This window comes from Amia ocellicauda, chromosome 14 (assembly GCF_036373705.1).
Source record: "Amia ocellicauda isolate fAmiCal2 chromosome 14, fAmiCal2.hap1, whole genome shotgun sequence".
Taxonomy (NCBI): Eukaryota; Metazoa; Chordata; class Actinopteri; order Amiiformes; family Amiidae; genus Amia; species Amia ocellicauda.
The window spans coordinates 35,706,877-35,727,709 of NC_089863.1; the positions used below are offsets into that span (position 1 = coordinate 35,706,877).

Consider the following 20,833-nt stretch of genomic DNA (forward strand, 5'->3'; position numbering starts at 1 on the left):
GAGTTAATGCTTGTTGGGGGGAGACAAACAAAGGGGAACACTATTTTTTATTTATTTATTTATTTTCTTTTGTATGAATTATTGCGTGTTGCAAACAGGCAATGAAGTCTGATAAAAGTCAAAAAGTCTCTCTCTCTCTCACACACACACACACAGCCAGCAAGACACACAGAGCCAGCCAGCTCAGCGATGACATCACAAACATCTCTCTCAGGTGACTCCTATGACATCACAGAGCACGTACATTCCGTTGCTTGCCGTCTGTCAACCACTCAGTCACTGCCAGCCAGACTGGCTGGCTGACTGGATGGTGGGGCTGCTTGCTGCTGCTGCGTACCTCAGCAAGCTTATTTGCTTGACCGGCCTTCCTCCTCCGCCCACATGCCCACCTATGTCCGATCTGCTGTTCACCTGGATCACAGCTCCGCCCCAACAAGGCAGAGCCTCCCAAGAATGGTACAAACTCACCCACGATCCCCTCCACGGAAAGCTATAGCAAAAGGCAAAAGCATTATACGTAATGAAGAGGAACCCGAGTCCAAGACGCATCCGACCAGCCATACATATTTGTGTGTATTAAAGATCACATTTTATTACATTTAGATTTTCTGTACTTTATTACATCTTTTTGTGATTTTTAAATGTATTGTTTCTTTTCCTTATATATGTATGTATGTATGTATGTATGTGTGTGTGTGTCTGTGTGAAAGTGTATGTGTTTGTGTGGGTGTGACAGTGTGTATGAGTGTCTGTCTGTCATGTAACTCGCACATCTGTGAGGGCACCATTTTTGCAGAAAGAGATGTACACATTTTGGAGCAACATATGCTGCCATCCAGACATCGTCTTTTCCAGGGACATCCCTGCATTTTTCAGCAGGATAACGCCAAACCACATTCTGCCCAGATTTCAAGCGCATGGTTGCATAGGCAGGGTGCTAGCATGGCCTGCCTGCAGTCCTGACCTGTCTCCGAATTGAGAATGTGTGGCGCACTATGAAGTGCATATTAAGACAACGAAGGCCCTGTGCAGTTGCGCAGCTGAGGAAATGCATAATGGATGAATGGGGGAAAATCCCGCTTGCTAAACTTAACCAAGTGGTGTCTTCAGTGCCCAAGTGCTTAATAAGTGTTATTAAAAGAAAAGGTGATGTTACATAGTGGTAAACAGTCGACTGTCCCAACTTTCTTGGTTTCTTTTCACTGCTAATGAGATGCTGTAGAGTGAGTTAGTTATATTGCTTTCAGGAGCTCTAATCGTATTGATGAGTTCATGCAGCATTTGTAATTGAATTTCAAAAAGAAATCCTTGCTGTCTGGCCTGTGTGTATGAGATGTACTCTGTCAATCTTTGGCTAACAACTGAAACATTGGTAGAACAGAAATGGCAACATAAAAAAGAAAAGTACATTTTAAAAGAGCACATTAAATAGGATGAATATACAGTTTTTTACAATCACTTTGTCACTAATTTCAGAACCTTGATGTCATTTTTCAAAACTCTAGACACAAAACTCAAAACGGTCATCACTTGTAACACAGGCTGTCCAATGTTCAAAACATTGCATTGTGCATTCATATCTTTAAAGAAACCTTGCACTTGCAGACTTGTTGGTTCAAATAATTCATTTATCATGAAATACCATAGTAACATTTATTTAGATCACCCACACAGAAGATACCGATAGTTTCACTGTGTAGTTGTTCGTACAATCATTAAATATTGTAGTACAAAATATGTGATACATGTTTCATTATGGTACTACACATAAATACATCACTGTAAAAGGACTAGTAGAGAGAATACTACAGACACAGTGGAATCATTGAACAAAATCTGAAATGTATTGATGCAATACAATCAAATCACACCATAGGTTTCTTTGAAGCCATGCAACAATAATTAGCTACAAAAAAGAACAAAACTACAGTAAAATATCAACTGCAGTGTTCCTCACCTGGCTTAGTGTAAAACAAAGGATTGATTACTGTACTTCTGAATTTCCATCAGCCCTGTGTTCAGGTTCAGGTTCTCACAACCATTTTTCACAAGAGGCATCTTGAAACTGAACATACCTGAACATACTCAGTCATCAGCTGCTTCACTCTGTCTGCATTTCTTTCAAAAGGCACACTATACTCTGTGCTACACATTGGTATGCAGTATACAGTCATTTGACAATTGAGAGTAGCCTAATGTTTAGTGCATGCTGAAGACTTGCCGCTTCTCAGTACGGAAATTTCTGATGATTGAGGCCACAGTTGATCCTGAGTTGATTCTGAGGTTTGATTGAATCATTGTAGCTGCCTCAGTCATGGTCATGCCATGATTTACAACATGCTCTACAACTATTTCTCGGATTTCACTGGACACTATTTGCTGTTGCTGCCGCTGTCTGGTCCGTGGCCTTGTCCTCTACCACGTTCCCCCAACAACTCTCAAATGAGGCCCATGGCTGCCTCTCTGGTGAGGCCTAAGCCCTCCTCTATGACGAGGCCCACGACCACCTCTCAGAAGGGGTGCATGTCCCCTTCCATTCCTTTGACCACCACGTCTTCCTCCTCCCACTGCTTGACCTCTATTGTGACCTGGATGACTTGCCGGCTCCATGTTATCACTGTGTTGCTGGGGTGGATAGCACTCATTTCACTCGATACTCGTACCACAATGTGAAATCAATCATCAATAACCAGTTGGCAGTATTGGAAAAGCAATTACAAGGGCCTGCATACATACAGTAATGTCAAATCTGATGTGGAAGAACAATCATCTTCAACCAGGTTGGAGCGTTAGTTGCAATGGCTTTAATACACGCACCGTGGAGAGGAACAGTGACTCAAGTAGATCCCAAAGTCGCTCTGCCTTCATTTTAACAGTCAGAGCTTTTATACACAAAAATCAAAGAGCTGGTTATAATCAGAAAGTCATTACTATGTTATCTTAAAAGTTAGCTAAGCAGAATTTATATCATTATAGGACAGAGTTCATAGATCAACACATGGATTAGGGAGCAGGCACTTCAATCATACTGTTTGACATTGTCTCCAAGATTCTCATCGTAAATAACAAACAGAAATCAAACTACCTTCTGGCCTGACCTTCTAGCTTGACCTTATCTTTCTTAAGTATACAAGAGAGAAAAACAGGTATTAGAGAAAGAATTTCTAACTTTCCTTCCACACTGAAAACATGGTGTGGAAAAGTGCTACATGATGATGAATGATGATGAAATATTACATCCATAGATAATGTAGTCCAACTGGTTCATGCTCCTCGGTTATTGGTGTCAATGGATCTCATTATCCTGAAACTTTCATGATCGAAACATGGAATACTGTTTGTCAGTTTCCATAAAACTATGCATTAAGAGTAATGCAACAGTCACTTATCATTTTGAGCAGCTGTATCAATTGATAGTTAGATCTTTGTAATGAAATGAATAGACAGTGATCTCAGATGTAATGTGTGAATTGCATTTTGAAATGGTAATACTTTGATGTTAAGTTGTGTCATTTTAGTTCAATGAACAAATGATCTGAGGTTGATGTGTATTGTATCCAAGCAATTGTAAAAAAGTGTTAGAGTTTTGAAAAATGTGCATTTTGATCATCGGGTGTGAGTTTAGTGTCTAGAGTTTTGAAAAATGACATCAAGGTTCTGAAATGAGTGCCAAAGTGATTGTAAAAAAGTGTAATATCAGGGGACAGTGGCTATTAGTGATCTGGCCTTCCGTGGCCTCTGTGTTAATGTAACAGGTCACATTGTATGTGTACACTGATACTTGATAGTATAATATAGTACAAGTAAAAAACATACATAGGTATCATAGAAGTATTTTGCAGAAATGATTATGGATAGTTATCAAAATGGAGAGGAAATGCTAAATCCAGTCTCCCCAGGCTGAGCTTCTATTGCTACACCTGCTAAGTGGCTGCTGGTATTAAGTAAGAGTATTAAGAGCTACGATGAAGTTACCCAGGAGACGTAAAAAGCTTGCAGTACCTAGTTTTTCCAGGAGGTCACCAATCCAAATACTGACCAGGTCCTGCCACGTTTTGCTTCCTAGATCTGACAAGATCGGGCGCGTTCAGGACGGTGTGGCCGCAAGCCAAAAAGCCTGGCTGCATGATATCTCTTAAAGGCTGGCGGGTATTGACGGAACTTCCAGCAAAAAAAAATAAAAAAATAAAATGAAAAAGAAAAATGGAGGGAAAAATATCAGTGCAGCAAAGGGTGTTGAAAGTAGACGGGTACGTGTACAATACTTCAATTATATCTCCTCCAGACAGATAGAGAGTATAAAGAGCAACGATAAAGTTACCCAGGAGACGTAAAAGCTTGCAGCACTAGGTATTTCCAGGAGGTCTCACAATCAAGTACTGACCAGGTCCTGCCCCGTTTAGCTTCCGAGATCTGACGAGATCGGGCGCGTTCAGGATGGTGTGGCCGCAAGCCGAGATGCCTGGCTGCATGATGTCTCTTAAAGGCTGGCGGGTATTGACGGAACTGCCAGCAAAAAAAAAAAAGAAAAATAAAGGGAAAAATACCAGTGCAGCAAAGGGTGTTGTAAGTAGCCGGGTACGTGTACAATTCTTCAATTATATCTCCTGGAGACAGAAAGAGAGTATTAAGAGCTACGATGAAGTTCCCCAGGACACGTAAAAAGCTGGCAGCACCTGGTATTTCCAGAAGATCTCCCATCCAAGTACTGACCAGGTCCTGCCCCGTTTAGTTTCCGAGATCTTCCGAGATCGGGCGCGTTCAGGACTGTGTGTCCGCAAGCCAAGAGGCCTCGTTGCATGATGTCTCTTAAAGGCTGGCGGATATTGACGGAACTTCCAGAAATAATAATAAAGAAAAAGAAAAATGGAGGGAAAAATATCAGTGCAGCAATGGGTGTTGAAAGTAGCCGGGTACGTGTACAATACTTCAATTATATCTCCTCCAGACAGAAAGAGAGTATTAAGAGCTACGATAAACTTACCCAGCAGACGTAAAAAGCTTGCAGCACCAGGTATTTCCAGGAGGTCTCACATTCAAGTACTGACCAGGTCCTGCCCCGTTTAGCTTCCGAGATCTGACGAGATCGGGCGCGTTCAGGATGGTGTGGCCGCAAGCCAAGACGCCTGGCTGCATGATGTCTCTTAAAGGCTGGCGGGTATTGACGGAACTGCCAGCAAATAAATAAAAGAAAAATAGAGGGAAAAATACCAGTGCAGCAAAGGCTGTTGAATGTAGCCGGGAACGTGTACAATTCCTCAATTATAACACCTCCAGACAGATAGAGAGTATTAAGAGCTACGATGAAGTTACCCAGGAGACGTAAAAAGCTTGCAGCACCAGGTATTTCCTGGAGGTCTCCCATCCAAGTACTGATCAGGCCCTGCCCCGTTTAGCTTCCGAGATCTGACGAGATCAGGCGCGTTCAGGACAATGTGGCCGCAAGCCAAGAGGCCTGGCTGCATGATGTCTCTTAAAGGCTGGCGGGTATTGATGGAACTTCCATCAAAAAAAAAAAAAAAAAAAAAGAAAAATGGAGGGAAAAATATCAGTGCAGCAAAGGCTGTTGAAAGTAGCCGGGTACGTGTACAATTCTTCAATTATATCTCCTCCAGACAGAAAGAGAGAATTAAGAGCTACGATGAAGATACCCAGGAGACGTTAAAAGTTTGCAGCACCTCGTATTTCCAGAAGGTCACCCATAAAAGTACTGACCAGGCCCTGCCCCGTTTAAATTCCGAGATCTGACGAGATCGGGCGCGTTCAGGACGGTGTGGCCGCAAGCCAAGAGGCCTTGCTGCATGATGTCTCTTAAAGGCTGGCGGATATTGACGGAACTTCCAGAAAAAATAATAAAGAAAAAGAAAAATGGAGGGAAAAATATCAGTGCAGCAATGGGTGTTGAAAGTAGCCGGGTACGTGTACAATACTTCAATTATATCTCCTCCAGACAGAAAGAGAGTATTAAGAGCTACGATAAACTTACCCAGCAGACGTAAAAAGCTTGCAGCACCTGGTATTTCCAGGAGGTCTCCCATCCAAGTACTGACCAGGCCCTGCCCCATTCAGTTTCCGAGATCTGACGAGATCGGGCGCGTTCAGGATGGTGTGGCCGCAAGCCGAGATGCCTGGCTGCATGATGTCTCTTAAAGGCTGGCGGGTATCGACGGAACTGCCAGCAAAAAAAAAAAAGAAAAATAGAGGGAAAAATACCAGTGCAGCAAAGGGTGTTGAAAGTAGCCGGGTACGTGTACAATTCTTCAATTATATCTCCTCCAGACAGAAAGAGAGTATTAAGATCTACGATAAAGTTACCCAGGAGACGTAAAAGCTTGCAGCACTAGGTATTTCCAGGAGGTCTCACAATCAAGTACTGACCAGGTCCTGCCCCGTTTAGCTTCCGAGATCTGACGAGATCGGGCGCGTTCAGGATGGTGTGGCCGCAAGCCGAGATGCCTGGCTGCATGATGTCTCTTAAAGGCTGGCGGGTATCGACGGAACGGCCAGCAAATAAATAAAAGAAAAATAGAGGGAAAAATACCAGTGCAGCAAAGGCTGTTGAAAGTAGCCGGGTACGTGTACAATTCTTCAATTATATCTCCTCCAGACAGAAAGAGAGAATTAAGAGCTACGATGAAGTTCCCCAGGACACGTAAAAAGCTGGCAGCACCTGGTATTTCCAGACGATCTCCCATCCAAGTACTGACCAGGTCCTGTCCCGTTTAGTTTCCGAGATCTTCCGAGATCGGGCGCGTTCAGGACTGTGTGTCCGCAAGCCGAGAGGCCTGGTTGCATGATGTCTCTTAAAGGCTGGCGGATATTGACGGAACTTCCAGAAATAATAATAAAGAAAAAGAAAAATGGAGGGAAAAATATCAGTGCAGCAATGGGTGTTGAAAGTAACCGGGTATGTGTACAATACTTCAATTACATCTCCTCCAGACAGAAAGAGAGTATTAAGAGCTACGATAAACTTACCCAGCAGACGTAAAAAGCTTGCAGCACCTGGTATTTCCAGGAGGTCTCCCATGCAAGTACTGACCAGGCCCTGCCCCATTCAGTTTCCGAGATCTGACGAGATCGGGCGCGTTCAGGATGGTGTGGCCGCAAGCCGAGATCCTGGCTGCATGATGTCTCTTAAAGGCTGGCGGGTATTGACGGAACTGCCAGCAAAAAAAAAAAGAGAAATGGAGGGAGAAATACCAGTGCAGCAAAGGGTGTTGAAAGTAGCCGGGTACGTGTTCAATACTTGAATTATATCTCCTCCAGACAGAAAGAGAGTATTAAGAGCTACGATGAAGTTACCCAGGTGACGTAAAAAGCTTGCAGCACCTGGTATTTCTAGGAGTTCTCCCATCCAAGTACTGACCAGGCCCTGCCCCGTTTAGCTTCCGAGATCTGACGAGATCGGGCGCATTCAGGATGGTGTGGCCACAAGCCGAGAGGCCTGGCTGCATGATGTCTCTTAAAGGTTGGCGGGTATTGGCGGAACTTCCAGCAAAAAAAAAAAAAAAGAAAAATGGATGGAAAAATATCAGTGCAGCAAAGGGTGTTGACAGTAGCTGGGTACGTGTACAATACTTCAATTATATCTCTTCCAGACAGATAGAGAGTATTAAGAGCTACGATGAAGTTACCCAGGAGTTGTAAAAGCTTGCAGCACCAGGTATTTCCAGGAGGTCTCACATTCAAGTACTGACCAGGTCCTGCCCCGTTTAGCTTCCGAGATCTGACGAGATCGGTCGCGTTCAGGATGGTGTGGACGCAAGCCGAGACGCCTGGCTGCATGATGTCTCTTAAAGGCTGGCGGGTATTGACGGAACTGCCAGCAAAAAAAAAAAGAAAAATAGAGGGAAAAATACCAGTGCAGCAAAGGCTGTTGAGAGTAGCCGGGTACATGTACAATTCCTCAATTATAAATTCTCCAGACAGAAAGAGAGTATTAAGAGCTACGATGAAGTTCCCCAGGAGACGTAAAAAGCTGGCAGCACCTGGTATTTCCAGAAGATCTCCCATCCAAGTACTGACCAGGTCCTGCCCCGTTTAGTTTCCGAGATCTTCCGAGATCGGGCGCGTTCAGGACTGTGTGCTCGCAAGCCAAGAGGCCTGGCTGCATGATGTCTCTTAATGGCTGGCGGGTATTGACGGAACTTCCAGCAAAAAAAAATAAAAAAATAAAATGAAAAAGAAAAATGGAGGGAAAAATATCAGTGCAGCAAAGGGTGTTGAAAGTAGACGGGTACGTGTACAATACTTCAATTATATCTCCTCCAGACAGATAGAGAGTATAAAGAGCAACGATAAAGTTACCCAGGAGACGTAAAAGCTTGCAGCACTAGGTATTTCCAGGAGGTCTCACAATCAAGTACTGACCAGGTCCTGCCCCGTTTAGCTTCCGAGATCTGACGAGATCAGGCGCGTTCAGGACAATGTGGCCGCAAGCCAAGAGGCCTGGCTGCATGATGTCTCTTAAAGGCTGGCGGGTATTGATGGAACTTCCATCAAAAAAAAAAAAAAAAAAAAAGAAAAATGGAGGGAAAAATATCAGTGCAGCAAAGGCTGTTGAAAGTAGCCGGGTACGTGTACAATTCTTCAATTATATCTCCTCCAGACAGAAAGAGAGTATTAAGAGCTACGATGAAGATACCCAGGAGACGTTAAAAGTTTGCAGCACCTCGTATTTCCAGGAGGTCTCCCATCCAAGTACTGACCAGGCCCTGCCCCATTCAGTTTCCGAGATCTGACGAGATCGGGCGCGTTCAGGATGGTGTGGCCGCAAGCCAAGATTCCTGGCTGCATGATGTCTCTTAAAGGCTGGCGGGTATCGACGGAACTGCCAGCAAAAAAAAAAAAGAAAAATAGAGGGAAAAATACCAGTGCAGCAAAGGGTGTTGAAAGTAGCCGGGTACGTGTACAATTCTTCAATTATATCTCCTCCAGACAGAAAGAGAGTATTAAGAGCTACGATAAAGTTACCCAGGAGACGTAAAAGCTTGCAGCACTAGGTATTTCCAGGAGGTCTCACAATCAAGTACTGACCAGGTCCTGCCCCGTTTAGCTTCCGAGATCTGACGAGATCGGGCGCGTTCAGGATGGTGTGGCCGCAAGCCGAGATGCCTGGCTGCATGATGTCTCTTAAAGGCTGGCGGGTATCGACGGAACGGCCAGCAAATAAATAAAAGAAAAATAGAGGGAAAAATACCAGTGCAGCAAAGGCTGTTGAATGTAGCCGGGTACGTGTACAATTCCTCAATTATAACACCTCCAGACAGATAGAGAGTATTAAGAGTTACGATGAAGTTACCCAGGAGACGTAAAAAGCTTGCAGCACCAGGTATTTCCTGGAGGTCTCCCATCCAAGTACTGATCAGGCCCTGCACCGTTTAGCTTCCGAGATCTGACGAGATCAGGCGCGTTCAGGACAATGTGGCCGCAAGCCAAGAGGCCTGGCTGCATGATGTCTCTTAAAGGCTGGCGGGTATTGATGGAACTTCCATCAAAAAAAAAAAAAAAAAAAAAGAAAAATGGAGGGAAAAATATCAGTGCAGCAAAGGCTGTTGAAAGAAGCCGGGTACGTGTACAATTCTTCAATTATATCTCCTCCAGACAGAAAGAGAGAATTAAGAGCTACGATGAAGATACCCAGGAGACGTTAAAAGTTTGCAGCACCTCGTATTTCCAGAAGGTCACCCATAAAAGTACTGACCAGGCCCTGCCCCGTTTAAATTCCGAGATCTGACGAGATCGGGCGCGTTCAGGACGGTGTGGCCGCAAGCCAAGAGGCCTTGCTGCATGATGTCTCTTAAAGGCTGGCGGATATTGACGGAACTTCCAGAAAAATTAATAAAGAAAAAGAAAAATGGAGGGAAAAATATCAGTGCAGCAAAGGGTGTTGAAAGTAGACGGGTACGTGTACAATACTTCAATTATATCTCCTCCAGACAGATAGAGAGTATAAAGAGCAACGATAAAGTTACCCAGGAGACGTAAAAGCTTGCAGCACTAGGTATTTCCAGGAGGTCTCACAATCAAGTACTGACCAGGTCCTGCCCCGTTTAGCTTCCGAGATCTGACGAGATCGGGCGCGTTCAGGATGGTGTGGCCGCAAGCCGAGATGCCTGGCTGCATGATGTCTCTTAAAGGCTGGCGGGTATTGACGAACTGCCAGCAAAAAAAAAAAAGAAAAATAAAGGGAAAAATACCAGTGCAGCAAAGGGTGTTGTAAGTAGCCGGGTACGTGTACAATTCTTCAATTATATCTCCTGGAGACAGAAAGAGAGTATTAAGAGCTACGATGAAGTTCCCCAGGACACGTAAAAAGCTGGCAGCACCTGGTATTTCCAGACGATCTCCCATCCAAGTACTGACCAGGTCCTGTCCCGTTTAGTTTCCGAGATCTTCCGAGATCGGGCGCGTTCAGGACTGTGTGTCCGCAAGCCGAGAGGCCTGGTTGCATGATGTCTCTTAAAGGCTGGCGGATATTGACGGAACTTCCAGAAATAATAATAAAGAAAAAGAAAAATGGAGGGAAAAATATCAGTGCAGCAATGGGTGTTGAAAGTAACCGGGTATGTGTACAATACTTCAATTACATCTCCTCCAGACAGAAAGAGAGTATTAAGAGCTACGATAAACTTACCCAGCAGACGTAAAAAGCTTGCAGCACCTGGTATTTCCAGGAGGTCTCCCATGCAAGTACTGACCAGGCCCTGCCCCATTCAGTTTCCGAGATCTGACGAGATCGGGCGCGTTCAGGATGGTGTGGCCGCAAGCCGAGATCCTGGCTGCATGATGTCTCTTAAAGGCTGGCGGGTATTGACGGAACTGCCAGCAAAAAAAAATAAGAGAAATGGAGGGAGAAATACCAGTGCAGCAAAGGGTGTTGAAAGTAGCCGGGTACGTGTTCAATACTTGAATTATATCTCCTCCAGACAGAAAGAGAGTATTAAGAGCTACGATGAAGTTACCCAGGTGACGTAAAAAGCTTGCAGCACCTGGTATTTCTAGGAGGTCTCCCATCCAAGTACTGACCAGGCCCTGCCCCGTTTAGCTTCCGAGATCTGACGAGATCGGGCGCATTCAGGACGGTGTGGCCACAAGCCGAGAGGCCTGGCTGCATGATGTCTCTTAAAGGTTGGCGGGTATTGACGGAACTTCCAGCAAAAAAAAAAAAAAAGAAAAATGGATGGAAAAATATCAGTGCAGCAAAGGGTGTTGACAGTAGCTGGGTACGTGTACAATACTTCAATTATATCTCTTCCAGACAGATAGAGAGTATTAAGAGCTACGATGAAGTTACCCAGGAGTTGTAAAAGCTTGCAGCACCAGGTATTTCCAGGAGGTCTCACATTCAAGTACTGACCAGGTCCTGCCCCGTTTAGCTTCCGAGATCTGACGAGATCGGTCGCGTTCAGGATGGTGTGGACGCAAGCCGAGACGCCTGGCTGCATGATGTCTCTTAAAGGCTGGCGGGTATTGACGGAACTGCCAGCAAAAAAGAAAAGAAAAATAGAGGGAAAAATACCAGTGCAGCAAAGGCTGTTGAGAGTAGCCGGGTACATGTACAATTCCTCAATTATAACACCTCCAGACAGAAAGAGAGTATTAAGAGCTACGATGAAGTTACCCAGGAGACGTAAAAAGCTTGCAGCACCTGGCATTTCCAGGAGGTCACCCATCCAAGTACTGACCAGGCCCTGCCCCGTTTAAATTCCAAGATCTGATGAGATCGGGGGCGTTCAGGACGGTGTGGCTGCAAGCCGAGAGGCCTGGCTGCATGATGTCTCTTAATGGTTGGCGGGTTGTGACGGAACATCCAGCAAAAAAAAAAAAGAGAAATGGAGGGAAAAATATCAGTGCAGCTAAGGCTGTTGAAAGTAGCCGGGTACGTGTACAACTCTTCAATTATATCTCCTCCAGACAGAAAGAGAGTATTAAGAGCTACGATAAACTTACCCAGCAGACGTAAAAAGCTTGCAGCACCTGGTATTTCCAGGAGGTCTCCCATCCAAGTACTGACCAGGCCCTGCCCCATTCAGTTTCCGAGATCTGACGAAATCGGGCGCGTTCAGGATGGTGTGGCCGCAAGCCGAGATCCTGGCTGCATGATGTCTCTTAAAGGCTGTCGGGTATTGACGGAACTGCCAGCAAAAAAAAAAAAGAGAAATGGAGGGAGAAATACCAGTGCAGCAAAGGGTGTTGAAAGTAGCCGGGTACGTGTACAATACTTCAATTATATCTCCTCCAGACAGAAAGAGAGTATTAAGAGCTACGATAAAGTTACCCAGGAGACGTAAAAGCTTGCAGCACCAGGTATTTCCAGGAGGTCTCACATTCAAGTACTGACCAGGTCCTGCCCCGTTTAGCTTCCGAGATCTGACGAGATCGGGCGCGTTCAGGATGGTGTGGCCGCAAGCCAAGACGCCTGGCTGCATGATGTCTCTTAAAGGCTGGCGGGTATTGACGGAACTGCCAGCAAATAAATAAAAGAAAAATAGAGGGAAAAATACCAGTGCAGCAAAGGCTGTTGAATGTAGCCGGGTACGTGTACAATTCCTCAATTATAACACCTCCAGACAGATAGAGAGTATTAAGAGCTACGATGAAGTTACCCAGGAGACGTAAAAAGCTTGCAGCACCAGGTATTTCCTGGAGGTCTCCCATCCAAGTACTGATCAGGCCCTGCCCCGTTTAGCTTCCGAGATCTGACGAGATCAGGCGCGTTCAGGACAATGTGGCCGCAAGCCAAGAGGCCTGGCTGCATGATGTCTCTTAAAGGCTGGCGGGTATTGATGGAACTTCCATCAAAAAAAAAAAAAAAAAAAGAAAAATGGAGGGAAAAATATCAGTGCAGCAAAGGCTGTTGAAAGTAGCCGGGTACGTGTACAATTCTTCAATTATATCTCCTCCAGACAGAAAGAGAGAATTAAGAGCTACGATGAAGATACCCAGGAGACGTTAAAAGTTTGCAGCACCTCGTATTTCCAGAAGGTCACACATAAAAGTACTGACCAGGCCCTGCCCCGTTTAAATTCCGAGATCTGACGAGATCGGGCGCGTTCAGGACGGTGTGGCCGCAAGCCAAGAGGCCTTGCTGCATGATGTCTCTTAAAGGCTGGCGGATATTGACGGAACTTCCAGAAAAATTTATAAAGAAAAAGAAAAATGGAGGGAAAAATATCAGTGCAGCAATGGGTGTTGAAAGTAGCCGGGTACGTGTACAATACTTCAATTATATCTCCTCCAGACAGAAAGAGAGTATTAAGAGCTACGATAAACTTACCCTGCAGACGTAAAAAGCTTGCAGCACCTGGTATTTCCAGGAGGTCTCCCATCCAAGTACTGACCAGGCCCTGCCCCATTCAGTTTCCGAGATCTGACGAGATCGGGCGCGTTCAGGATGGTGTGGCCGCAAGCCGAGATGCCTGGCTGCATGATGTCTCTTAAAGGCTGGCGGGTATCGACGGAACTGCCAGCAAAAAAAAAAAAGAAAAATAGAGGGAAAAATACCAGTGCAGCAAAGGGTGTAGAAAGTAGCTGGGTACGTGTACAATTCTTCAATTATATATTCTCCAGACAGAAAGAGAGTATTAAGAGCTACGATGAAGTTCCCCAGGAGACGTAAAAAGCTGGCAGCACCTGGTATTTCCAGAAGATCTCCCATCCAAGTACTGACCAGGTCCTGCCCCGTTTAGTTTCCGAGATGTTCCGAGATCGGGCGCGTTCAGGACTGTGTGCTCGCAAGCCAAGAGGCCTGGCTGCATGATGTCTCTTAATGGCTGGCGGGTATTGACGGAACTTCCAGCAAAAAAAAAAAAAAAAATAAAATGAAAAAGAAAAATGGAGGGAAAAATATCAGTGCAGCAAAGGGTGTTGAAAGTAGACGGGTACGTGTACAATACTTCAATTATATCTCCTCCAGACAGATAGAGACTATAAAGAGCAACGATAAAGTTACCCAGGAGACGTAAAAGCTTGCAGCACTAGGTATTTCCAGGAGGTCTCACAATCAAGTACTGACCAGGTCCTGCCCCGTTTAGCTTCCGAGATCTGACGAGATCGGGCACGTTCAGGATGGTGTGGCCGCAAGCCGAGATGCCTGGCTGCATGATGTCTCTTAAAGGCTGGCGGGTATTGACGGAACTGCCAGCAAAAAAAAAAAAAGAAAAATAAAGGGAAAAATACCAGTGCAGGAAAGGGTGTTGTAAGTAGCCGGGTACGTGTACAATTCTTCAATTATATCTCCTGGAGACAGAAAGAGAGTATTAAGAGCTACGATGAAGTTCCACAGGACACGTAAAAAGCTGGCAGCACCTGGTATTTCCAGACGATCTCCCATCCAAGTACTGACCAGGTCCTGTCCCGTTTAGTTTCCGAAATCTTCCGAGATCGGGCGCGTTCAGGACTGTGTGTCCGCAAGCCGAGAGGCCTGGTTGCATGATGTCTCTTAAAGGCTGGCGGATATTGACGGAACTTCCAGAAATAATAATAAAGAAAAAGAAAAATGGAGGGAAAAATATCAGTGCAGCAATGGGTGTTGAAAGTAACCGGGTATGTGTACAATACTTCAATTACATCTCCTCCAGACAGAAAGAGAGTATTAAGAGCTACGATAAACTTACCCAGCAGACGTAAAAAGCTTGCAGCACCTGGTATTTCCAGGAGGTCTCCCATGCAAGTACTGTCCAGGCCCTGCCCCATTCAGTTTCCGAGATCTGACGAGATCGGGCGCGTTCAGGATGGTGTGGCCGCAAGCCGAGATCCTGGCTGCATGATGTCTCTTAATGGCTGGCAGGTATTGACGGAACTGCCAGCAAAAAAAAAAAAGAGAAATGGAGGGAGAAATACCAGTGCAGCAAAGGGTGTTGAAAGTAGCCGGGTACGTGTACAATACTTGAATTATATCTCCTCCAGACAGAAAGAGAGTATTAAGAGCTATGATGAAGTTACCCAGGTGACGTAAAAAGCTTGCAGCACCTGGTATTTCTAGGAGGTCTCCCATCCAAGTACTGACCAGGCCCTGCCCCGTTTAGCTTCCGAGATCTGACGAGATCGGGCGCATTCAGGACGGTGTGGCCACAAGCCGAGAGGCCTGGCTGCATGATGTCTCTTAAAGGTTGGCGGGTATTGACGGAACTTCCAGCAAAAAAAAAAAAAAAGAAAAATGGATGGAAAAATATCAGTGCAGCAAAGGATGTTGACAGTAGCTGGGTACGTGTACAATACTTCAATTATATCTCCTCCAGACAGATAGAGAGTATTAAGAGCTACGATAAAGTTACCCAGGAGACGTAAAAAGCTTGCAGCACCTGGCATTTCCAGGAGGTCACCCATCCAAGTACTGACCAGGCCCTGCCCCGTTTAAATTCCAAGATCTGATGAGATCGGGGGCGTTCAGGACGGTGTGGCTGCAAGCCAAGAGGCCGGGCTGCATGATGTCTCTTAATGGTTGGCGGGTTTTGACGGAACATCCAGCAAAAAAAAAAAGAGAAATGGAGGGAGAAATACCAGTGCAGCAAAGGGTGTTGAAAGTAGCCAGGTACGTGTACAATTCTTCAATTATATCTCTTGCAGACAGAAAGAGAGTATTAAGAGCTACGATGAAGTTACCCAGGAGACGTAAAAAGCTTGCAGCACCTGATATTTCTAGGAGGTCAGCCATCCAAGTACTGACCAGGCCCTGCCCCGTTTAGCTTCCGAGATCTTATGAGATCGGGCGCATTCAGGACGGTGTGGCCACAAGCCGAGAGGCCTGGCTGCATAATGTCTCTTAAAGGTTGGCGGGTATTGACGGAACTTCCAGCAAAAAAAAAAAAAAAAAAAAAGAAAAATGGAGGGAAAAATATCAGTGCAGCAAAGGCTGTTGAAAGTAGCCGGGTACGTGTACAATTCTTCAATAATATCTCCTCCAGACTGAAAGAGAGTATTAAGAGCTACGATGAAGTTACCCAGGAGACGTAAAAAGCTTGCAGCACCTGGTATTTCCAGGAGGTCACCCAACGAAGTACTGACCAGACCCTGCCCCGTTTAGCTTCCGAGATATGATGAGATCAGGCGCGTTCAGGACGGTGTGGCCGCAAGCCAAGAGACCTGGCTGCATGACGTCTCTTAAAGGCTGGCAAGTATTGACGGAATTTCCAGCAAAAAAAAAAAAAAAAAGAAAAATGGAGGGAAAAATATCAGTGCAGCAAAGGGTGTTGAAAGTAGCCGGGTACGTGTACAATTCTTCAATTATATCTCCTCCGGACAGAAAGAGAGAATTAAGAGCTACGATAAAGTTACCCAGGAGACGTAAAAGCTTGCAGCACCAGGTATTTCCAGGAGGTCTCCCATCCAAGTACTGACCAGGTCCTGCCCCGTTTAGCTTCCGAGATCTTAAGAGATCGGGCGCGTTCAGGACGGTGTGGCCGGAAGCCGAGAGGCCTGGCTGCATGATGTCTCTTAATGGTTGGCGGGTTTTGACGGAACATCCAGCAAAAAAAAAAAAAAAGAAAAATGGATGGAAAAATATCAGTGCAGCAAAGGGTGTTGACAGTAGCTGGGTACGTGTACAATACTTCAATTATATCTCTTCCAGACAGATAGAGAGTATTAAGAGCTACGATGAAGTTACCCAGGAGTTGTAAAAGCTTGCAGCACCAGGTATTTCCAGGAGGTCTCACATTCAAGTACTGACCAGGTCCTGCCCCGTTTAGCTTCCGAGATCTGACGAGATCGGTCGCGTTCAGGATGGTGTGGACGCAAGCCGAGACGCCTGGCTGCATGATGTCTCTTAAAGGCTGGCGGGTATTGACGGAACTGCCAGCAAAAAAAAAAAGAAAAATAGAGGGAAAAATACCAGTGCAGCAAAGGCTGTTGAGAGTAGCCGGGTACATGTACAATTCCTCAATTATAACACCTCCAGACAGAAAGAGAGTATTAAGAGCTACGATGAAGTTACCCAGGAGACGTAAAAAGCTTGCAGCACCTGGCATTTCCAGGAGGTCACCCATCCAAGTACTGACTAGGCCCTGCCCCGTTTAAATTCCAAGATCTGATGAGATCGGGGGCGTTCAGGACGGTGTGGCTGCAAGCCGAGAGGCCTGGCTGCATGATGTCTCTTAATGGTTGGCGGGTTGTGACGGAACATCCAGCAAAAAAAAAAAAGAGAAATGGAGGGAAAAATATCAGTGCAGCTAAGGCTGTTGAAAGTAGCCGGGTACGTGTACAACTCTTCAATTATATCTCCTCCAGACAGAAAGAGAGTATTAAGAGCTACGATAAACTTACCCAGCAGACGTAAAAAGCTTGCAGCACCTGGTATTTCCAGGAGGTCTCCCATCCAAGTACTGACCAGGCCCTGCCCCATTCAGTTTCCGAGATCTGACGAAATCGGGCGCGTTCAGGATGGTGTGGCCGCAAGCCGAGATCCTGGCTGCATGATGTCTCTTAAAGGCTGTCGGGTATTGACGGAACTGCCAGCAAAAAAAAAAAAGAGAAATGGAGGGAGAAATACCAGTGCAGCAAAGGGTGTTGAAAGTAGCCGGGTACGTGTACAATACTTCAATTATATCTCCTCCAGACAGAAAGAGAGTATTAAGAGCTACGATAAAGTTACCCAGGAGACGTAAAAGCTTGCAGCACCAGGTATTTCCAGGAGGTCTCACATTCAAGTACTGACCAGGTCCTGCCCCGTTTAGCTTCCGAGATCTGACGAGATCGGGCGCGTTCAGGATGGTGTGGCCGCAAGCCAAGACGCCTGGCTGCATGATGTCTCTTAAAGGCTGGCGGGTATTGACGGAACTGCCAGCAAATAAATAAAAGAAAAATAGAGGGAAAAATACCAGTGCAGCAAAGGCTGTTGAATGTAGCCGGGTACGTGTACAATTCCTCAATTATAACACCTCCAGACAGATAGAGAGTATTAAGAGCTACGATGAAGTTACCCAGGAGACGTAAAAAGCTTGCAGCACCTGATATTTCTAGGAGGTCAGCCATCCAAGTACTGACCAGGCCCTGCCCCGTTTAGCTTCCGAGATCTTACGAGATCGGGCGCATTCAGGACGGTGTGGCCACAAGCCGAGAGGCCTGGCTGCATAATGTCTCTTAAAGGTTGGCGGGTATTGACGGAACTTCCAGCAAAAAAAAAAAAAAAAAAAAAGAAAAATGGAGGGAAAAATATCAGTGCAGCAAAGGCTGTTGAAAGTAGCCGGGTACGTGTACAATTCTTCAATAATATCTCCTCCAGACTGAAAGAGAGTATTAAGAGCTACGATGAAGTTACCCAGGAGACGTAAAAAGCTTGCAGCACCTGGTATTTCCAGGAGGTCACCCAACGAAGTACTGACCAGACCCTGCCCCGTTTAGCTTCCGAGATATGATGAGATCAGGCGCGTTCAGGACGGTGTGGCCGCAAGCCAAGAGACCTGGCTGCATGACGTCTCTTAAAGGCTGGCAAGTATTGACGGAATTTCCAGCAAAAAAAAAAAAAAAAAGAAAAATGGAGGGAAAAATATCAGTGCAGCAAAGGGTGTTGAAAGTAGCCGGGTACGTGTACAATTCTTCAATTATATCTCCTCCGGACAGAAAGAGAGAATTAAGAGCTACGATAAAGTTACCCAGGAGACGTAAAAGCTTGCAGCACCAGGTATTTCCAGGAGGTCTCCCATCCAAGTACTGACCAGGTCCTGCCCCGTTTAGCTTCCGAGATCTTAAGAGATCGGGCGCGTTCAGGACGGTGTGGCCGGAAGCCGAGAGGCCTGGCTGCATGATGTCTCTTAATGGTTGGCGGGTTTTGACGGAACATCCAGCAAAAAAAAAAAGAGAAATGGAGGGAGAAATACCAGTGCAGCAAAGGGTGTTGAAAGTAGCCAGGTACGTGTACAATTCTTCAATTATATCTCCTGCAGACAGAAAGAGAGTATTAAGAGCTACGATGAAGTTACCCAGGAGACGTAAAAAGCTTGCAGCACCTGATATTTCTAGGAGGTCACCCATCCAAGTACTGACCAGGCCCTGCCCCTTTTTACCTTCCGAGATCTGACGAGATCGGGCGCGTTCAGGACGGTGTGGCCGCAAGCCAAGAGGCCTGGCTGCATGATGTCTCTTAAAGGCTGGCGGGTATTGACGGAACTTCCAGCAAAAAAAAAACAAAAATAAAAGGAAAATGGAGGGAAAAATATCAGTGCAGCAAAGGGTGTTGAAAGTAGCCGGGTACGTGTACAATACTTCAATTATATCTCCTCCAGACAGATAGAGAGTATTAAGAGCTACGATGAAGTTTCACAGGAGACGTAAAAAGCTTGCAGCACCAGGTATTTCCAGGAGGTCTCCCATCCAAGTACTGACCAGGTCCTGCTCCGTTTAGCTTCCGAGATCTTAAGAGATCGGTCGCGTTCAGGACAGTGTGGCCGGAAGCCAAGAGGCCTGGCTGCATGATGTCTCTTAAAGGTTGGCGGGAATTGACGGAACTTCCAGCAAAAAAAAAAAAAAAAAAAAAAAAAAAAAAGAAAAATGGATGGAAAAATATCAGTGCAGCAAAGGATGTTGACAGTAGCTGGGTACGTGTACAATACTTCAATTATATCTCCTCCAGACAGATAGAGAGTATTAAGAGCTACGATAAAGTTACCCAGGAGACGTAAAAGCTTGCAGCACCAGGTATTTCCAGGAGGTCTCACATTCATGTACTGACCAGGTCCTGCCCCGTTTAACTTCCGAGATCTGACGAGATCGGGCGCGTTCAGGATGGTGTGGCCGCAAGTCGAGATGCCTGGCTGCATGATGTCTCTTAAAGGGTGGCGGGTTTTGACGGAACTGCCAGCAAAAAAAAAAAAGAAAAATAGAGGGAAATATACCAGTGCAGCACAGGGTGTTGAAAGTAGCCGGGTACGTGTACAATTCTTCAATTATATCTCCTGGAGACAGAAAGAGAGTATTAAGAGCTACGATGAAGTTACCCAGGAGACGTGAAAAGCTTGCAGCACCAGGTATTTCCAGGAGGAAACCCATCCAAGTACTGACCAGGTCCTGCCCCGTTTGGCTTCCGAGATCTGACGAGATCGGGCGCGTTCAGGACGGTGTGGCCGGAAGCCGAGAGGCCTGGCTGCATGATGTCTCTTAAAGGTTGGCGGGTATTGACGGAACTTCCAGCAAAAAAAAAAAAAAAAAAGAAAAATGGATGGAAAAATATCAGTGCAGCAAAGGATGTTGACAGTAGCTGGGTACGTGTACAATACTTCAATTATATCTCCTCCAGACAGATAGAGAGTATTAAGAGCTACGATAAAGTTACCCAGGAGACGTAAAAAGCTTGCAGCACCTGGCATTTCCAGGAGGTCACCCATCCAAGTACTGACCAGGCCCTGCCCCGTTTAAATTCCAAGATCTGATGAGATCGGGGGCGTTCAGGACGGTGTGGCTGCAAGCCAAGAGGCCGGGCTGCATGATGTCTCTTAATGGTTGGCGGGTTTTGACGGAACATCCAGCAAAAAAAAAAAGAGAAATGGAGGGAGAAATACCAGTGCAGCAAAGGGTGTTGAAAGTAGCCAGGTACGTGTACAATTCTTCAATTATATCTCTTGCAGACAGAAAGAGAGTATTAAGAGCTACGATGAAGTTACCCAGGAGACGTAAAAAGCTTGCAGCACCTGATATTTCTAGGAGGTCAGCCATCCAAGTACTGACCAGGCCCTGCCCCGTTTAGCTTCCGAGATCTTACGAGATCGGGCGCATTCAGGACGGTGTGGCCACAAGCCGAGAGGCCTGGCTGCATAATGTCTCTTAAAGGTTGGCGGGTATTGACGGAACTTCCAGCAAAAAAAAAAAAAAAAAAAAAGAAAAATGGAGGGAAAAA

General features: G+C 45.7%; 3 non-coding genes and 46 pseudogenes across 3 annotated transcripts; all 49 read right to left on the reverse strand.

Moving 5' to 3' along the window:
• Positions 1–425: 425 nt before the first annotated feature.
• Positions 426–540, reverse strand: LOC136769187 (U5 spliceosomal RNA). The gene has a single exon (XR_010822145.1). It is a non-coding gene; the product is annotated as a U5 spliceosomal RNA (small nuclear RNA).
• A 3,450-nt stretch (positions 541–3,990) lies between these two features.
• Positions 3,991–4,109, reverse strand: LOC136769029 (uncharacterized; annotated as a pseudogene).
• A 226-nt stretch (positions 4,110–4,335) lies between these two features.
• On the reverse strand, positions 4,336–4,454 carry LOC136769567 (uncharacterized; annotated as a pseudogene).
• A 210-nt stretch (positions 4,455–4,664) lies between these two features.
• Positions 4,665–4,783, reverse strand: LOC136769069 (uncharacterized; annotated as a pseudogene).
• A 216-nt stretch (positions 4,784–4,999) lies between these two features.
• On the reverse strand, positions 5,000–5,118 carry LOC136769352 (uncharacterized; annotated as a pseudogene).
• A 210-nt stretch (positions 5,119–5,328) lies between these two features.
• On the reverse strand, positions 5,329–5,447 carry LOC136769410 (uncharacterized; annotated as a pseudogene).
• Positions 5,448–5,666: 219 nt separating this feature from the next.
• Positions 5,667–5,785, reverse strand: LOC136769577 (uncharacterized; annotated as a pseudogene).
• Positions 5,786–6,001: 216 nt separating this feature from the next.
• Positions 6,002–6,120, reverse strand: LOC136769429 (uncharacterized; annotated as a pseudogene).
• A 209-nt stretch (positions 6,121–6,329) lies between these two features.
• Positions 6,330–6,448, reverse strand: LOC136769568 (uncharacterized; annotated as a pseudogene).
• Positions 6,449–6,658: 210 nt separating this feature from the next.
• On the reverse strand, positions 6,659–6,777 carry LOC136769059 (uncharacterized; annotated as a pseudogene).
• A 216-nt stretch (positions 6,778–6,993) lies between these two features.
• LOC136769516 (uncharacterized) lies at positions 6,994–7,112 on the reverse strand (annotated as a pseudogene).
• Positions 7,113–7,320: 208 nt separating this feature from the next.
• Positions 7,321–7,439, reverse strand: LOC136769338 (uncharacterized; annotated as a pseudogene).
• A 212-nt stretch (positions 7,440–7,651) lies between these two features.
• On the reverse strand, positions 7,652–7,770 carry LOC136769643 (uncharacterized; annotated as a pseudogene).
• Positions 7,771–8,324: 554 nt separating this feature from the next.
• On the reverse strand, positions 8,325–8,443 carry LOC136768953 (uncharacterized; annotated as a pseudogene).
• Positions 8,444–8,662: 219 nt separating this feature from the next.
• LOC136769678 (uncharacterized) lies at positions 8,663–8,781 on the reverse strand (annotated as a pseudogene).
• Positions 8,782–8,990: 209 nt separating this feature from the next.
• LOC136769569 (uncharacterized) lies at positions 8,991–9,109 on the reverse strand (annotated as a pseudogene).
• A 210-nt stretch (positions 9,110–9,319) lies between these two features.
• LOC136769553 (uncharacterized) lies at positions 9,320–9,438 on the reverse strand (annotated as a pseudogene).
• Positions 9,439–9,657: 219 nt separating this feature from the next.
• Positions 9,658–9,776, reverse strand: LOC136769578 (uncharacterized; annotated as a pseudogene).
• Positions 9,777–9,991: 215 nt separating this feature from the next.
• On the reverse strand, positions 9,992–10,110 carry LOC136769570 (uncharacterized; annotated as a pseudogene).
• Positions 10,111–10,319: 209 nt separating this feature from the next.
• LOC136769060 (uncharacterized) lies at positions 10,320–10,438 on the reverse strand (annotated as a pseudogene).
• A 216-nt stretch (positions 10,439–10,654) lies between these two features.
• Positions 10,655–10,773, reverse strand: LOC136769517 (uncharacterized; annotated as a pseudogene).
• A 209-nt stretch (positions 10,774–10,982) lies between these two features.
• Positions 10,983–11,101, reverse strand: LOC136769663 (5S ribosomal RNA). Its single transcript, XR_010822291.1, has one exon. It is a non-coding gene; the product is annotated as a 5S ribosomal RNA (ribosomal RNA).
• A 212-nt stretch (positions 11,102–11,313) lies between these two features.
• Positions 11,314–11,432, reverse strand: LOC136769644 (uncharacterized; annotated as a pseudogene).
• A 209-nt stretch (positions 11,433–11,641) lies between these two features.
• On the reverse strand, positions 11,642–11,760 carry LOC136769319 (uncharacterized; annotated as a pseudogene).
• A 210-nt stretch (positions 11,761–11,970) lies between these two features.
• On the reverse strand, positions 11,971–12,089 carry LOC136769520 (uncharacterized; annotated as a pseudogene).
• A 208-nt stretch (positions 12,090–12,297) lies between these two features.
• On the reverse strand, positions 12,298–12,416 carry LOC136769353 (uncharacterized; annotated as a pseudogene).
• A 210-nt stretch (positions 12,417–12,626) lies between these two features.
• Positions 12,627–12,745, reverse strand: LOC136769411 (uncharacterized; annotated as a pseudogene).
• Positions 12,746–12,962: 217 nt separating this feature from the next.
• LOC136768919 (uncharacterized) lies at positions 12,963–13,081 on the reverse strand (annotated as a pseudogene).
• A 216-nt stretch (positions 13,082–13,297) lies between these two features.
• Positions 13,298–13,416, reverse strand: LOC136769430 (uncharacterized; annotated as a pseudogene).
• A 555-nt stretch (positions 13,417–13,971) lies between these two features.
• Positions 13,972–14,090, reverse strand: LOC136769620 (uncharacterized; annotated as a pseudogene).
• A 546-nt stretch (positions 14,091–14,636) lies between these two features.
• LOC136769529 (uncharacterized) lies at positions 14,637–14,755 on the reverse strand (annotated as a pseudogene).
• A 209-nt stretch (positions 14,756–14,964) lies between these two features.
• On the reverse strand, positions 14,965–15,083 carry LOC136769674 (5S ribosomal RNA). The gene has a single exon (XR_010822292.1). It is a non-coding gene; the product is annotated as a 5S ribosomal RNA (ribosomal RNA).
• Positions 15,084–15,296: 213 nt separating this feature from the next.
• LOC136769320 (uncharacterized) lies at positions 15,297–15,415 on the reverse strand (annotated as a pseudogene).
• Positions 15,416–15,624: 209 nt separating this feature from the next.
• Positions 15,625–15,743, reverse strand: LOC136769334 (uncharacterized; annotated as a pseudogene).
• Positions 15,744–15,962: 219 nt separating this feature from the next.
• Positions 15,963–16,081, reverse strand: LOC136769493 (uncharacterized; annotated as a pseudogene).
• A 214-nt stretch (positions 16,082–16,295) lies between these two features.
• Positions 16,296–16,414, reverse strand: LOC136769418 (uncharacterized; annotated as a pseudogene).
• A 212-nt stretch (positions 16,415–16,626) lies between these two features.
• On the reverse strand, positions 16,627–16,745 carry LOC136769645 (uncharacterized; annotated as a pseudogene).
• Positions 16,746–16,954: 209 nt separating this feature from the next.
• On the reverse strand, positions 16,955–17,073 carry LOC136769454 (uncharacterized; annotated as a pseudogene).
• A 210-nt stretch (positions 17,074–17,283) lies between these two features.
• Positions 17,284–17,402, reverse strand: LOC136769521 (uncharacterized; annotated as a pseudogene).
• A 208-nt stretch (positions 17,403–17,610) lies between these two features.
• Positions 17,611–17,729, reverse strand: LOC136769354 (uncharacterized; annotated as a pseudogene).
• A 210-nt stretch (positions 17,730–17,939) lies between these two features.
• LOC136769392 (uncharacterized) lies at positions 17,940–18,058 on the reverse strand (annotated as a pseudogene).
• A 219-nt stretch (positions 18,059–18,277) lies between these two features.
• On the reverse strand, positions 18,278–18,396 carry LOC136769494 (uncharacterized; annotated as a pseudogene).
• Positions 18,397–18,610: 214 nt separating this feature from the next.
• Positions 18,611–18,729, reverse strand: LOC136769419 (uncharacterized; annotated as a pseudogene).
• Positions 18,730–18,938: 209 nt separating this feature from the next.
• On the reverse strand, positions 18,939–19,058 carry LOC136769514 (uncharacterized; annotated as a pseudogene).
• A 219-nt stretch (positions 19,059–19,277) lies between these two features.
• LOC136768920 (uncharacterized) lies at positions 19,278–19,396 on the reverse strand (annotated as a pseudogene).
• Positions 19,397–19,623: 227 nt separating this feature from the next.
• On the reverse strand, positions 19,624–19,742 carry LOC136769546 (uncharacterized; annotated as a pseudogene).
• Positions 19,743–19,952: 210 nt separating this feature from the next.
• LOC136769497 (uncharacterized) lies at positions 19,953–20,071 on the reverse strand (annotated as a pseudogene).
• Positions 20,072–20,287: 216 nt separating this feature from the next.
• On the reverse strand, positions 20,288–20,406 carry LOC136769321 (uncharacterized; annotated as a pseudogene).
• A 209-nt stretch (positions 20,407–20,615) lies between these two features.
• On the reverse strand, positions 20,616–20,734 carry LOC136769393 (uncharacterized; annotated as a pseudogene).
• Between the last annotated feature and the right edge of the window lie 99 nt (positions 20,735–20,833).